General features: G+C 40.9%; 1 protein-coding gene across 3 annotated transcripts in view; it reads left to right on the forward strand.

Annotated features, from left to right (window-relative positions):
- LOC126278245 (uncharacterized) overlaps nt 1-17,228 on the forward strand; it is a 230,757-nt gene that overhangs the window by 105,168 nt on the left and 108,361 nt on the right. The gene's annotated exons all lie outside the window — the stretch shown is intronic.

Here is a 17,228-nt window from a genome sequence, read left to right on the forward strand (position 1 = left end):
TCAAGCAGCTTGGTATGAAGAACCACATTGCACATGATCCTATCAATTTAAAATAAAGGGGTTATCCAGAAAGTAATCTCCAGTGGCCTATAAATAAAATTCTGGAATAACTACTTTTTTAGCAATATTATACAGTATTACTTGGCACATAGCGGAGGCATTGAGTGGCTGACAGCCACATAGAAACCAGACTGCCAGATATTATTCAGCTGCCAGAGCTAACTTTATCATCAGATGTAGCTAAAACACAATTTTATGAAAAGGAAAGTTGCCACTCACCATATAGTAGAGATACTGAGTCGCAGATAGGCCCAAAAATAGTAGAGATACTGAGTCGAAGACAGTCCCCCCCCCCCCCCCCCCCCCAAAAAAAAAAAAATAGAAAGAGAGAGAGAGAGAGAGAGAGAGAGAGAGAGAGAGAGAGAGAAATAAAGCTTTCGGCCAGTAAGGCCTTTGTCAACAACACACACAAACACACACACGGCCACCGCTGTCTGTGTACACTGGAGACAACAGTGTCCGCGTGTGTGTGTGTGTGTGTGTGTGTGTGTGTGTGTGTGTGTGTGTGTGTGTGGGGGGGGGGGGGGGGGTTGGTCTACATCTGACGAAGGACTTAACCCAGTTGCTGAATAATATCCAAGCGGTCTTTCCCCCTCTCCAGTATGCCTTTCTACCAAACATTACTTCTTCATGTTATGAGTAGCAGCCTATCAATTTCATATTGCTATTATCTCACCCCAGATTTCATATTGTTTCAAAAATAAGCCTTTGCATTGCTTTAGCACATTATCACTGTTCAGATGTAAGCATTTATAATATCTCTTAACAAGCAGACAAATTCTTTCTGCAGCATAATCTGTTGCTTGAAACAGTAGCCTACCATGACAGTATCTTGAAGTTCTTCAGCAGGGTCATAGTGTTGCTAGCCACATCTGTTTTACATGTGTGTGAAGAGGTTGATTACTTGGAGTCAAGTCTGGGCTACAGGATAGATGTTCAGAAATTTCCCATTCAAACTAACACAATCTGTTGAATGATATTTCCACTATTTGACTGTACAAACTGTTTTATTTTATGTTACAGCAGAGTCCTGCTAATCCAAACTCCGGTAATCTGAACGTTTGGTTAATCTGAACATGAAAAATGTTAGTCTAAGTATGGAATGCTGTGTGGTAAACTGCTGTTCATACACACTATTTTAATTTACACAGTTCAGTAAACATGTATTGGAAAAACTGGCAAGAAAACATTAGGTTTAAACAATGCATAACAATGAAAGAGAAGCTGTCAAATTTACTAAAATACAGCTGACATTTTATTCCTACTTTGTAGATAACAAAAACTCAGTCATTGTTTTTTGGTGTAATGAAGACAGTCTGTTATATGACACATAATTGTGCCATCGTCTCATAAACATCAAATCAGCAGGTGTAGCAGTGGGCTGTTGCTCCAAACAATATAGTGCAAGGTCAAGGGCTTCTGTTGCATCACTGTGTGGCACCAGCTCTCCTTTGTCGCTTTCAGGTTCATTGTCACTTCCGTCACACCAGTCCACTTCTTCCTTGTCTTGAGTCACAGCAGCAACAAAATCAGCATCAGTAAGGTTCTCCACACATGTTCCATCTGCTGCCATCCGCTCATCTATGTCTCTTTCACTAGCTTCTTCAGATCCAGGGATTGTCTGTATAATTTGTAGTAGATTTTCCTCTTCATTTTCCACTAGGTTGTCCTGATATTCAAGAGATGTCCACAGTTTTCTGCATGATTCTCTCAGAGTATTTTCTGAAATATTCTGCCATGCCTCAGCAGCCCAATAAACATCCTTCACATTGGTCTTTTTAATTTTGTCCACTAAAGAAATACTATCATCTTGGAAAGCATTCTTAAAAATTGTTTTCTGTAAATCAGTTTTAATGTTGGCAGTAAGCCCTGGTCCATCAGCTGTAGAAGTGGTGTAACATTCGGCGGCAAAAACTTCGTCACAATTTCTCCATCATATAATTCCTCAGTGCTGGGGTGAGATGGAGCGTTATCAATCAAAAGGATTGCACGGGGAGACAAATGATTTTCCTTAGAAAACTGTCAAACAGAGGGAACAAACTGGCCATGAAACAATTGTTGGAACAGCTTACCATCCATCCATACTTTTTTCTGGTTGCAATATTATACAAGCAGGGACTTCATGTCCCAATTTTTAAAAGCTCTGGGCCCAGCAGATTTGCCGATCAGCATTAAAAGCAGCTAGTGATTACCAGCAGTGTTGCTGCACACTAATAAAGTCACATGATCTTTGCACATTTTAAAACCGAGAGCATGGTCTTCCGCTTTCATTGCCAGGCTTCTTGTTGGCAATGCCCTAAAATTAAGGCCTGTCTCATGAGCGTTATAAATTTATTGGGGAGAATACTTTCTCTCTCTTATCATTTTTCCAAACTCACCCAAGTATTCCTTCACTGCGTCACGGCCAGAAGAAAGCTTCTCTCCAGTAATTGTTAGCGGACGGATTCCATGACTTTTTTGAATCTGTCCAACCAATCCATACTAGCACTAAAAGAGTCATCACCATTCATTAACTTGTTCAAGCAAACAGCCTTCTCCTGAACCAGTGCTCCACTCAAAGGAGTTCCCCTTTCTCTTTCCTGCGTAAACCAAAGGAAAAGAGCTTCATCCACTTTATCGTACTGGGACTGTTTCAAAGTCTGCTGAATTATGAGTGTTTTTCTCAAAGATGTTGCTTTACCAACACTCAGTTCCGTTGCCAGTTTAGATACATTCTCACCGTTGTCTATACACTTCAAAGCATTCAGTTTTTCTTTGAGATTTACTCATGATGAAAATACGTACACCACTACACCTGAACGAATACAGTACAACTGTTACGCGTGCCAGCGATCGATAACCAACATAACCAAGTGCTTTGCGAGCCAACTGGCAGTGCACTGACCTCAGGCACTACAAAGGTCTCAACATTGCACAACAACAAGCGCAGGGAGTGAGAGTGAGCCATTGTTCCCACACTTGTTCTCATTTGTTATCATGATGTACCTACTTATCTGCTTGGTATACTTCATTCTAGAAAGTTGTCACCGTAATTCCGGCTAATCTGAACAAATCAGTAATCCCAACAAGGTCCGATCCCAGTTTGTTCAGATTAACGGGACTCTACTGTACTGTCTTGGTTTTGCCCTTAAGTCATTATCAAGTACATTAATGTTGGATGCATTTAGACTTAGTCATGTGAAGACATTTTTGAGCTCTAGTGAACTGGGTGCCCCAGCATGTACAAAATCACCAAAATGTATGGCTGGCAATAGCAAACAAATTTTCCAGCCACAGAATGGACATTAATGCTTTAGTTCATATTGAGTGAGCATTTCATTGCACATGTAACCACTGTATTAACTACTGCATTGATGCTCGTTCTACGGCACAGTTGTTCTATGACTGGAAAGCATGCTTGCTACCTGCCTACATCATATTTAGGGTATTTTGTACTTACCTGCATGCTGGGATATCCTGTTCAATAGGTCTTGACAATGTCTTCACTTAACTAAGTGTCAGTTGCCATTTTTCACAGCATACAGGCATCTTATCTAAATCATTTTGCAATTTCTTCTGATAATAATGACAGCATCTTCTGCAAACAACCTAACACAGCTGCTCAGATTGTCTCCCAAATTGTTTATACAGATAAGGAGCAACAGAGGGCTGTAAGACTACCTTGCAGAAAGCCAGAAATCACTTTTGTTTTACTCGATGACTTTCCATCAGTGACTACGAACTCTGACCTCTTGACAGGAAATCATGAATACAGTCGCATAACTGAGACAATATTCAATTAGCACGTAATTTGATTACAAGCCACTTGTGAAGTGTGGTGTCAAAAGCCTTCTGCGAATCTAGCAACATGGAATCCATTTGAAATCCCGTGTTGATGACACTCAACAATCCAGGTGATGGTTTGGGATTCTGGGTGGTTATGAAGAATTCCTCTAGATGCCCCATGAACAGGGTGGTGTAGGATAGTGCCATGCAGGTGCTCATTGATATACCATGAATTTGTTTGTAGTTGATGACTTCAAAGGTGAAGTAATTGTTGGTGAGGATTTAGTTTGTCATGGTTACCAGGAATCCGTTGTCATTTTGGAATCCGTAGGTCATTGGGAAAAGTAGTGTTCAATAGAGGCAACACCATCGGCATTAGGAATATTAGTGTAAAGGGAGGGGGCGTCAGTAGAAATTAGCAGAGCTCCATGTGGTAAGGGAACAGGAACTTCCTAACCGCCCACAGTCCCAAATGCTTCATCTGGTTCAGGTTCATTGATGACATCTTGGGGATCTTGACTGAGGGTGAGGACATCCTAGCCATATCCCTTCAGAACCTCAACACCTTCACCTCCAATCACTTCACCTGGTTCTCCTCAGTTCAACAATCCACCTTCCTTGATGTTGACCTCCACCTCAAAGATGGTTCCATCAGTATCTCCACTCTTATCAAATCTGGCAACCACCAGCAATACCTTCACTTCAACAGCTGCCTCCTATTCCATAAAAGAAGTTCCTTTGCTACAGCCGAGGCACCCAAGACTGTCGAGTCTGTAGTGACAAGCAGCCCCTCTCGAAATAAACTGAGGGCCTCCCTGAGGCCTTCACAGACTGAAATTACCCTCCCAACCTTGTACCGAAACAGATCTCCTGTATTTTGTCTCTCCTGTCACCCACTACCTTCCAAAGTTCTACCATCCAGCCACAAATGAGCATTCATGACTGATTAGCAGAAGTAGAGCATTTGAATAACATTCTCCGCCAGGGTTTTGAGTACCTCTTGTCATGCTCTGAAATTCCCCTTTCATAGGGGTATTCTACTAGCCACCAAACCATCACAGTATCCTTGTCCATTGCTACTCCTCCCTTGCTTCCAACCTCTTGCTTCATGGCTCACACCCCTTAATAGACGTAGTTGCGAGACCTGTCCCATACATCCTCGCACCAGCACCTACTCCATTCCAGCCACAAGCATCACTTATCACAACAAAGGCAGGGCTACTTGTGAAAGCAGCCATGTGGTCTACAAGCTAAATTGTGACCACTGTGCTGCATTCAACATGGGCATGACGACCAACAAGCTGTTTGTCCGGTTGAATGACCACTGACAGGCTGTAGCTAAGAAATAGCTGGACCACCCAGATGCTGAGCACAGTGCAACATTCTTCAGTTAACTAACTGCTTCACAGCCTGTGCCATGTAGCTCCTTCCCACCAATACAAGTTTTTCTGAATTGTGCAAGTGCGAACTCTCCCTGCAATATATCCTGTGTTCCCCTAAACCCCCTGGCCTCAACCTTTGTTAATTACTGTCCTTCAGCCAGATATCTCTTTCCTTGTTCCCACTCCAGCACTACACAGCCTTCTGGTCCATCAATGCACCAACATTCCTTTTATTTCTCTCCTTTTCTGCTCCCTTTCCTACCCATCTGTCCTTCTTTTAACATCCCGACTGCACCTAGCTGCCCTTATCCTCTCACCACCACATCTCTGTATGCTCCCACAAGTAGCACTTTACCGTCACTCACAGCTACCCTGCTATCCCACTCCAGCCTTCTCCTTAACCCCAACATCTAGACTGTTCCTCCCATCATGCATTTTTGCTGCAGTCTGCCTCGGTGGCTAGTGTGTGTGTGTGTGTGTGTGTGTGTGTGTGTGTGTGTGTGTGTGTGTTTTATCTACTTCAGAAGTTCCTTTCACCAAAAGCTTAAGTGTTTAGCAGGCTTTTTGTTTTGCCTCTCTGTGACTCAACATCTGTACTGTATGGTGAGCAGCAGTATACCCTTTTCATAATATTGTCATTCTTCCTAGAAAGGACTCTCAAAATTTCAATTGTTAACCTCTCCATGATGCACAGTGTTCATCTTGTACATGTCTGCCACTAGCATTTGTTGAGTGCCTCTGTAACACTTATGAGTGGACTGAACGATCCAGTGACAGAGTGCACCTCCCTTCATTATATCTTCTCTATCTCTTCTAATAATCCAACTTGGTTAAGGTCGCAGACAGATGGTCTGTACTGAGGAATCAGTTGATCAATGCCTTGTAACCCACTTATTTTATGAATTACATTTTCTCAAGATTTTTCCTGTGTATCTCAGTCAGGCATTTTCATCACCCCCTTTTTTGTATGTTGTCACTTCACTGAATGTCATTCTAGATAGACACTCATAGATATTTTATGACAATATTTTGAAAGGGAAAGTTGTTACTCACCATATAGTGGAGATACTGAGTTGCAGATAGGCACAACAAAAAGACTCTTACAATTAAAGCTTTCAGCCGTTAAGGCCTTCATCAACAATAGAAACACACACACACACACACACACACACACACAAAAGCATCTCGCACATACTACTGCAGCCTCAGGCAACTGAAACCACGCCTACATGAACCACAGTTTGCAAACAGCTGCATCCAGTGTGGTCGAAAGGTGTCAGCAGAGTTATCCATGACTCAGATGAAGCCCCTTTGGCAAACATGCTGAGTGCATCCACACTGGTATTCTTTCCCAACCTGACTATTTCCCTGAGGGGCTCCCTTACGAGCCTAACATTTGAGCTCCCAATAACTAGTATACCAACCCTCTGCCTGTAATATCAAATCTTTGACTGTAAAATTCAAATGCGAGAGACGAAATGACTGTAGAGGGAGTAATCCAAAAAGGAAGAAAAGAAAAAGACCAGTGAAATTTCTTTTATCCTCTTGTAGTGCTTTAGAGGCTAGACCCTTCAAAGTAGACCTTGCCTATTGTGTACAGAGGTCCAAAATTTTGTCAGTTTTTGTAACACTTCCTTGAACATTTACCTGAAGCTGATGTAAAGTTACCTTGTCATATTTCGTGGATTTTGCCAAATGAAATCATCTTTCAACATAGTGCAGTTTTGAATATGCGGATGTGAAAAAAATGTAGCACAACTAAGTTGGAGGAATTGGATGAACTGAGTGCAACATTGGTGCAGTGTTTTGCCAGAAAATATGTATAAGAAGTGATGTATGAAACAGTATGTTGTTGTGTGATGTATAAACCAGCATGTTGTTGTGTGATGTATAAACCAGCATGTAGTGATTTAACTCTGACAGTTGATTTTTACACACCCTAAATGTTTTCCTGTGCACAGCTTCTTCTAAACAAGCTAAAAGCTTGTGGTGAAGTACTTTCTTTACTGTATGGTATATGAGCTTTTGATGCACAGTGCCTTTCCATTTAAAGGGACTTAGTCACCAGCACATTGATGTCTCTTCAGTTCATACATGATTGCATTAACTGAGGACACCTTTTACTATAGAATATGACAGTTTTGTCCTGTTCAACAGATTTTACTGTTTAATGATAATATTTTGAAAAGGATAGCTTGCTACTCACCATGTAGAGGAGATGTTGAGTCACAGACAGGCACAACAGAAAGACTACTGTACATTTAAGTTTTCAGCCAAAAGGCCTTCTTCTGAAGTAGAAAACTCACACTCTGGTTGAGTCCAGAGACCGTGGTCACGCGCACGCCCGCGTGTTGTGTGTGTGTGTGTGTGTGTGTGTGTGTGTGTGTGTGTGTGTTGTGTGTGTTGTCTACTTTAGAAGATGGCCTTGTTGCTGAAAGTTTAAATGTACAACCTTTTTTTGTTGCGCATGCCTGTGACTCAATGTCTCTTCAGTATGGTGTGTAGGAATCTTCAGTTTTCATAATATTGTCATTATTCCACCTTGGATTTTCCATTGTTTGATTTTCTTGTGAAGTTTGGTCTTTAAAATGACAGGACATGGGAGGTTTGTCATTAAAATGACACTGCATGATTATATTCTGATTTGTTCATCAGTATGCACATTTTGAAATGTGAACCAGTGAACCCTGCAAATCACTGCATTGACACTCTCGTCATGAGCTTCTTCCAAGTATTGTGTGAGATTTCTGCTGTCATTAATGTGCTTAAGCCACCTGTAGCAATATGTATAGCTAATTAATCTGCTAACATTTTTTAACATCCTTTAAAAATTGTGTGTCCATATCAGTATAATCTTTGAAATACTTTTTTTTCTCCCCCTTTCAAAAGGAGTATTCTATAATTACACTAAAATCCATTTTTAATGTCTTGATGGGTTCCCAAATATTTTTTCCTTGAACAGAGGTTTTCCTTAAATGGAGAGTTTTCCCTATGCACACAGGACAAGTGACCTGGAATCGTAATTCAAGCATGTTTTGGTGATATAAAATCACACTTTACACATATCACTTTCTTTTAATAAGAAGAATTGCTTGTCTTGTGTGTGTGTGTGTGTGTGTGTGGGTGTGTGGGTGGGTGTGTGTGGGTGCATGCACGCTGATCGACAACTCAATGCTTCTGATTTTCAGTGAGTGGTCTCCTTTAATCCAAAAGCTTCTACATTCAACAAGAACTTTCGTACAGTATCCAAAAGAGGAGAAGTATTTCTTAATGGTATCAGCTCCTTGCACAGCAGCTATGACACTTTTGCAATGACCTCTTCTTCTTCTCCATCTTTTTCTTCTTATATTCTTCTTCTTCTTCTTCTTCATTATCACCACCACCACCACCACCAGTTTCTACCTCACAGTCTTCCTTTACAAGCACTCCACGCATATCACATATATTCATTTCAGTAAGGAGATAAGGATATCATCACCACAAGAAATGCAGTTTTGTAACGTCACATTTTTCTGGGATATCTGCGATCCAGCTCCATTCTTCTTCTGGAACAATGTCATCTTTAGGAGCAATTGATGTAGCACAATCCACCTGCCTCACAATACTTATACTTTTTACCTCATTGCATCTGTGTGGTGCCAGAGGATGTATTGTGGATGCAAACACACACACACACACACACACACACACACACACACACACACACACACACATTTACATTGTCTTTGAATCACAATGTGACTAGGGTGAATGTGGTGGATGGAGTGGATAATGAGGAGAAGGAGGGAAGGGGAAGTTGATGGATAAGAGAAGTGGATAGAAATTAGCGCTGGTGAGCTTGTCTGTAGCTAGCAGGAAAAGTCATCTGTAGTAAATGAGAAAATAAGAGCTTTAGATCAGTATGTGGGGGGGGAAGGGGAGCAAGATAGAACAGGGGAAAAGGCAGACCCCAGAGAGTCCTGATGTCAGTTAATGGATAGATGAATCAGACATGAGTGAAGTCAGTGTAGGAGGTGAAGAGGATGCAAGGTATGGAGACAGGGAAAGGGATGTGGTGTGGGAGGTGTCAGGGGATACTGGATATACAGTTCCAGCCCACGAGATTCGGAGCAGGTAGAATTGAGGAGGGGCGAGTGGTTGATAAAGGTGGCATGGTTGTGAAGTGTCTGTTGAAGTGGAGCATTTCATGTTCAGTAACAGACTTTCCCACGGGATGGGCAACTTTGTATTTGGCCACAGTTTGCTGGTGACAATTCATTCTGGTGGACAACTTGTTGATGGTCATGCCCATATGAAAGTGTGTTCAAAAGTTACAACAGTTAAAAGAATGACATGACTGACTTCACAGGTGCTCTTGCCTTTGATGGGGCGGGATATGCCTGTTATATGATAGGAATTAAATCAGCTGGGTGGATGGATGGAACATGTCTTGCACAGTCTTTCTTGAGGATGTTATTCATTTAACATTGAGTAGGCACTGGATGTGAAGTACAGATGGATTAGGATATTTTGTAGCTTGGATGGACAGTAGAATACCACTTTGGAAGAGGTGGAACATATTTTATAAAGAATGTTCCTCATTTCAGGGCATATTGAAAGATCATCAAAGCATGGTGGGAGTTGCGGTTATGCTGCTTGTTGTATCTACACTCTTTACTGACAGCCTCTAAATACACAAAAAATATGTCAGCTGATAACTGTATGACAAATATTGACAAGGTCAGAGAAACATTAACACAAATATTAACTGTCCAAGTACGCAGTCCAATCACCAACAACTGAATGAATGCACATCGGCACGGAGCTGGTCTGACTTGAGTATGTTTCTGTTCAGTGGAGAAAGATGCAAGTGGATGAGATACCACTGGGAGAGGCCCGTCATGTCAATATTAGCCAGTCAGTGCGCTGGCTGCCTGCCAGTGATGGTGGTGCCCTTGCTTCCCCCGACTGCTGCTGGCGCCAGATACAAATGCTGCGTTGGCAGATTGCACAGCGTGCTGCCACATTCCTCCACTCTTCTGCAGAGCTGCCCCCACTGGCACTGATGTGTGAGAAAGGAAGACCACACCAGCTGGATCACTTCTGGTGGAAGGTCGGCAAAGGTGAAGAAGCCACCAGATTCAGCCAGGTGACCCGGTGTCGATGACAGCAGTGGTGTGATGGCAGCTGCATGGTTACTGTGCCGGTTTCCATCAGCTCGTAAGCATCCGAAAAGGGATCATCTAGTGGCAGAATGCGCAAGTGCGCTTCGGTGGTGTTTCAGTCTTTCGAGGTATTGGCTATCAAAAGTGTGCTCATTTGAAGCTATTTAGTGCTGCTGGCTGAAGAAATATGAGCATATATGGGTATTACATAGGAAATTTATTTGTCGAATAGTTTTTGAGAGTGGTGCACATGTGTGATGGCCATAGCGAGAGCTTCAGCATGTGGGATGAGGAATTGTGTGTGATTTTAGAGAGATGTCTAGGCTCCAGGAGAGAGACTTTTTAATGTGATGGCAGTTATCAGTGCGGAGGTATTGTTAGCTTTTGTTAGGTATTATACATATGGAGATTTTTTGTGATCCCATTGGAGAGTTTGAGGTCAACATCCACAGAGGTGTCATGCTGCTAAAGAGGAATAGGTTTAATGGATAGGGGAAAAGGCTTTAAATCTGTGGAGGAATAAGGACCCAGATCATGGAAGTGTCATCGGTGGACCTTCTGCAACTGTAATCCACACCTCCTACTAAATTGTGTGTCACACATCAGTTCCCCTGCTTGCAGCAGAGAAAGCTCACCATCACCACACTCTTGTCCTACTCCCTGGTCTCTGTCTTAACTCTCTCTTCCTTTCATTGCACCTTTATTTACAAAAACAATGAAAGGAATGGTACTGTTTTTGTATAAACCCGTTTTTGTTTCTGTAAATATTCACTTTTATAATGAATACACTTTTGCATGCTCTCAATCCATTCTGGAAACATTTTTTCTAGTCCTTTGTAGGAATCTCAAAAACATTGTTTAGCAAAGTATTTAACAGCTTCTGGGAAAGGTTCTTATCACTGTGTACTAATTGTTTGTTTGATACGAGTGAACAAAAAGAGGCGTGTGGCAATAAATCAGCGGACTTAGGTGATGAGACCTTAATTCGAGTGATTGACTTCATGTGTGACATCTGGCATTGTTAAGAAAAATGATGTTACCTTTCTTGTTGTTTTCTTGATTTCACCAATGAGTTGTGGAAAATAAATTCCTGTATACCACACACTATTAACTTCTCTTCACTCCTGTAAAGCAGTGGTTGTGACATATTCAGTGTAACAAAAGAAACTTTTCAAAATGCTTCATGAAAAACCAATTTTGTTGGTTTTGGTTCACCTTGGAACAATCAAACAGCTGACAGCTTTTTAGTTTGAGTTTATATGAATACCAGTACAAATACCCCTCCCCCTTTTACATTTTTTCCAAAACTCTAAAGAATCTGACTTCTGTGTATAAAGCATCTGTTTCTCACATTTAAATGTTTATGACATTATATTTTCTGAACTGTGTTTTATATAATCATATAATTGTGCTGGTACATTAAGTGAAGTGCATACTATCGGCAAAATGTTTCACAAAGAGGTTTAATACTAGAGAAGTAATAAATTAAAACATTGTGCCCGATGCTTGAAGTTTTACTGCATGAACAGTGAAAATATAGTAAATGATAAACTTTTTTACTTTCATCATATAGTGGGAAGTGTTGGTATGAAAGTGTTTCGAAAAGAGTTGAAATGATGTGCAAGGTTTTAGTGCCCTCATTCTCAAATAATGGATGAATGAAGCATGTGTAATTTACACATCACGAGTTATGCTGCCTCAGCGTGTATGGATAGTTTCTAATTGTAATACTTGGCTTGCTGTGTTAAACCTTTACCATAATGTTATTTTTCTTAAGGAATAGATTATGACAGTATTTTAAAATTTCGGATTTGATTGATAATAATATGAAATATTGAAAAGCAAAATTTTGTTGCCTCTGAAAGTGATTAGATGGGCAACCTGCAACTGGTAGTGTTTCCCTGGTTAGTCACTTAACAGTAAGGGTGGCCAGGTTTTAGGTCCTCTTACAATTGTCTATGGATTTTGCATTCCCTTATTCAAATTTTTAACCTCTCCTTAGACAGATTGACTTGAGCATGTCTTTAAACTTACGTCAAATTATGCAGAGTCTGTGAAAACAGATCTTTTTCATAGCTAAACACTTATGCAAATTTTAGTATTCTACGATTTTCAGTATGCCTAAGGATGCATGTATGTCACAGTAAGCCACATATTTCTCTCTCTCTCTCTCTCTCTCTCTCTCTCTCTCTCTCTCTCTCTCTCTCTCTCTCTCTCCCCCTCCCCCCCCCTCCCCCACTCCCCCCTCCCTCTCCATCTCCCTCTCCCCCCCACTCACCCACCCCCTCTCCCTCCCTCCCTGTCATGGTGTGCACTCACTGATGTTTTCATGGAATAATAACTGATTTTGGTCGATTTTCATTGAAATTAATTGTTAAGGGAACCGCAACCACAGCAGAATTCTGCAAACGCCTTGTAGTCAGTATTTTCTAAAAGAGATTAATTATCAAAAGTTTGACTAACCAATTTCACGCATTATGCTTGATTTAAGCCTTCAGGAGAATTATAAAAGTCACCTGACAAAAATATTTGTGTGAAATTTCCAGTACTAGTTCTTTAAATGCTCACTGTAGTTAAGCTGTACTGCTGTCTTTGACGTTACGGTTTAGCGATATTGTTGTGCTTACTCGTCACTGGCTCCTGGAATTTTCGAAACTGAGTGCGCATTTGCTCTATCTGTTTCACTTTTAATGTCAACAGTGCCTGAGTACTACAGTTCATATCCAGTACTAGTGTGGAGGTGAGTCATTGATGCGATTACTTACAGAACGCTCTCACATAGTTGTATCATAGGTAATTTGCCTGAAGGATTTATCAGGAAGTATGATTATATGATTATAATTTGAAAATATTGTGTCGAATCGCAGACTAATGGAGCCTTAATGATTCAGCTTTATTCATGAACAGGCATGCAGGATAAGTTATGAAATTTATGGTTCAAACAGCATTGCGTTTGTTAATCAGTAACTTCCATGGTGGAATGTATCATTTTCAAGACATAACTGAAGGAGTCTTCCATGATTGGTGCTTATCTGTTAAATTAATGTGGAAGACGGAATGCATCAATGGTTACTTCAATATAAATGTGAAATGAGCTTAATTGTTGATTCAAGAGTGGCTGAGCCTAGACATTGTTAGGAAGTGTTTTACATGCTAAAAGGATTATAAACTGAAGTAATATTGATATGTACTGTTATTATTTCAATGTGACATTTTCCAGATTTTAATTGGCATACATTAATATTTTAAAAGTATAAGAGGCAGATATTCATATTACACATGTGATCGGGGTTATTTTGTAATGAAGCATGTTCTGTATGTAAATCTCCTATACTCAAATCCAGGAGCCCCAAAATAACTAAAATAAATAGAAAGGAACTTTACATTGTGGAGTGTAACTGTTACTTATACAAATGTGCCTTCGGTAGCTGCACCTCTGTCAGATCTGGCTGAAAAGTGGTTGTAAAAAGTAGCCTATTGCCTGTGATTTAGTCTGTACCAGGTATGGAGTTCAAACACTTTACGTGCTCTTTGATTACTCAGTGAACCCAGATTTAACCTCATCTATTATAATTACAATATGGATAATCATATAACCAAATATTATGCTCAACCAATGTCCAATAATGTGATTTTTCAGTCTAACCTAACTTAATGCTGATGTGACATGTCGTGACAGTTTTCATGTGGCTAACATACACACTGACATAAAAAGAAAAAATCAACACCAAGAAGGAGTTATGTGACACAACCAAACATTGGTATGCGAGTTCCTACATCTAAAAGATTGTATCTATTCATATTTTGCACCAGTCATGTAGGAGTGGGACTAGAAGCACCACTCTGAGGATGAAAATCAGGTTTGCTTTAAATCATGCTGTAACAGTTCTGAGTGTTAGGTACTTTTGAGATTGGACATTATGAGTTGATGTTAGTCAAGAATGTCTTTAAGGTGACAAAGACACCATTGACAACACTTCAGTGACTAGAATGAGATTTTCACTATGCAGCAGAGTGTGCGCTGATATGAAACTTACTGGCAGATTAAAGCTATGTGCCCGACTGAGAGTCGAACTCGAGACCTTTGCCTTTCGTGGGCAAGTGCTCTACCAACTGAGCTACCCAAGCATGACTCACACCCCGTCCTCACAGCTTTACTTCCGCAAGTACCTCGTCTCCTACCTTCCAAACTTTACAGAAGCTCTCCTGTGAACCATGCAAGACGAGCACTCCTGAAAGAAAGGATATTGCAGAGACATGGCTTAGCCACAGCCTGGGGGATGTTTCCAGAATGCGATTTTCACTCTGCAGCGGAGTGTGCTGTGATATGAAACTTCCTGGCAGATTAAAACTGTGTGACGGACCGAGACTCGAACTCGGGACCTTTGCCTTTCGTGGGCAAGTGCTCTACCAACTGAACTACCCAAGCATGACTCACGCCCCGTCCTCACAGCTTTACTTCCGCAAGTACCTCGTCTCCTACCTTCCAAACTTTACAGAAGCTCTCCTGTGAACCAAGCAAGACTAGCACTCCTGGTTCGCAGGAGAGCTTCTGCAAAGTTTGGAAGGTAGGAGACGAGGTACTGGCGGGAGTAAAGCTACGAGGACGGGGCATGAGTCGTGCTTGGGTAGCTCAGTTGGTAGAGCACTTGCCCATGTAAGGCAAAGGTCCCAAGTTCGAGTCTCGGTCTGGCACACAGTTTTAATCTGCCAGGAAGTTTCAGCACCTCAGTGAGTTTGAATGAGGTTGTATAATAGGGCTACAAGAAGCTGGATGTTCCTTCTGTGATATTGCAGAAAGACTTGGCAGGAATGTAGCCACTGTACACGATCATTGGCTGTGGTGGTCACGAGAGTGTATGGATGCAAGAAGACTGAGCTTCAAACGGCCACATGGCACTACTTAGATAGAAGACCATCATGTTCGGTGTATGGCTCGGGTGCATCATACTGCATCTGCAGGAGCAATTTGAGCAGCAGTTGTTACCACAGCAACATAACAAACTGTGACAAATCAGTTACTTCAATGACAACTCCGAGCCAGACTCCCTGTAGCGTGCTTTACACTGACCCCAAACCACCGCCATTTGGGACTTCTGTGGTGTCAAGCGATAGCTCATTGGAGAGCAGGGTGGAGGTCTGTTCTGTTTTCTGATGAAACCTAATTCTGCCTTAGTACCAGTGAGGGCCGCATGTTGGTTAGAAGGAGATCAATTAAGGGCCTGCTTCAAACCTGTCTGCATTCTAGATGCACTGGAGCTACACCTTGAGCTGTGGTCTGGAGTGTGATTTCGTACGACAGCAGGATCACTCTCATGGTCATCCCACACACCCTGACTGCAAATTTGTATGTCAGTCTGGTGATTCAACCTGTTGTGCTGCCATTCACGAACAGCATTCCAGGGGTGTTTTCCGACAGGATAACACTCACACACATATTGCTGTTGTAATGCAGCACTCTCTACCCTCCCTGTTTTCCTTTCCCTGTTGCTTCATAACCTGGGCTGTGTGTAACTAAATCCACTTTCCCTTCTTCCATTTCTTTCCCCTCTCTCCTCCCTGATGAAGGAACATTTATTCCGAAAGCTAGGATGTTAAATTTTCGATTTTTTTCTGTTTTTTTGTGTATCTATCGCCTGTATTGAGCTGAGGTAAGTACTGGCCAGCCCCTCTATCTCTTTGTTAGTATTTGTTTCACACGACAATAATTACACATTCACAGTATGATTAATCATTTAAAACAGTCACTGAATTATTAAATAAACTCCCAGACACAAAATCTGTGTAATTTGTGGTACATTTTCTGACTTGTAACTTGTACTGACTTATCTGCAATGCATTCTTCTGTAATTTGGACATATTCACAGATGTTGCTCCATTGAAACTCATTGCAGACTGGCCTGAAATGGTTCCCAACAAGCCTATTTTATAAAACTACAATAATTAGAACTAAAGTTGTTATTGTTTACTAGATTTTCACAAATTGCAATTAAAGCTTTGCATTTCTGAGTAACTGAACAGGGGAAGAAGATTTGTTAAAATGAGAACTTTTAGATACCAAAAGAATTTCTATTGGATTATATTGGCTAGTTTGCGTAAATATGTTTTACTAAGGAAGCTAATTACTCTGAAACTAAATGAGTGCAACAGTTGCCGACATGTTTTCCTCATTGGCTGTAAGGATACTTCACTTAAATACCTTTTTGATATGCTTTACTAGGAAGTCAGTAATCAGGATTTATGATACCAAGTATATATTTATATATGAACAATGGCAATGAAATCTAAAATTACTGATGTTTTGTAATTAGCATGGTTTTTAGACAAATTAGATAGTTCACCAACTCCTGATAACCAAAGGATTGTTATGGGTAATAAAGATAAGTTGGATATAAGCCCTGAGTCGATATCGAGATTTTTTTAAATATAATGTGCACACTAAGATATCACAGAATTTGGAAAAAGTTAGTACTAGTTTGGGGGGGGGGGGGGGGGGGAAGAGAAAAACATAACAGCTGGAAAAGATCAATTTGTTTTGTTAAAGCTGTAATAAACTACATAACTAATATGAACTGCCATCGTTTTAACAATAACAAATGACAAATTTTAAAACCATAGAAATGTCACACCAGTAGGGCAATCTGGTTGTTCTTTTTACAAAGTTAAAATGTGTATACTCTGCAAACCACCTTGAGGTGCATGGCAGAGGGTATGTTCCATTGTACTGATTATTAGGGTTTCTTCCTGTTCCATTCATGGATGGAACATGGGAAGAGTGATTGTTTTACTGCCTCTGTGCATGCAGTAATTATTCTAATCTTATCTTCATGATCCCTGTGCGAGCAACTCGTAGGGGACTGTAGTATATTCCTGGATA

The sequence above is a fragment of the Schistocerca gregaria genome, chromosome 6 (assembly GCF_023897955.1).
Source record: "Schistocerca gregaria isolate iqSchGreg1 chromosome 6, iqSchGreg1.2, whole genome shotgun sequence".
Classification (NCBI taxonomy): Eukaryota; Metazoa; Arthropoda; class Insecta; order Orthoptera; family Acrididae; genus Schistocerca; species Schistocerca gregaria.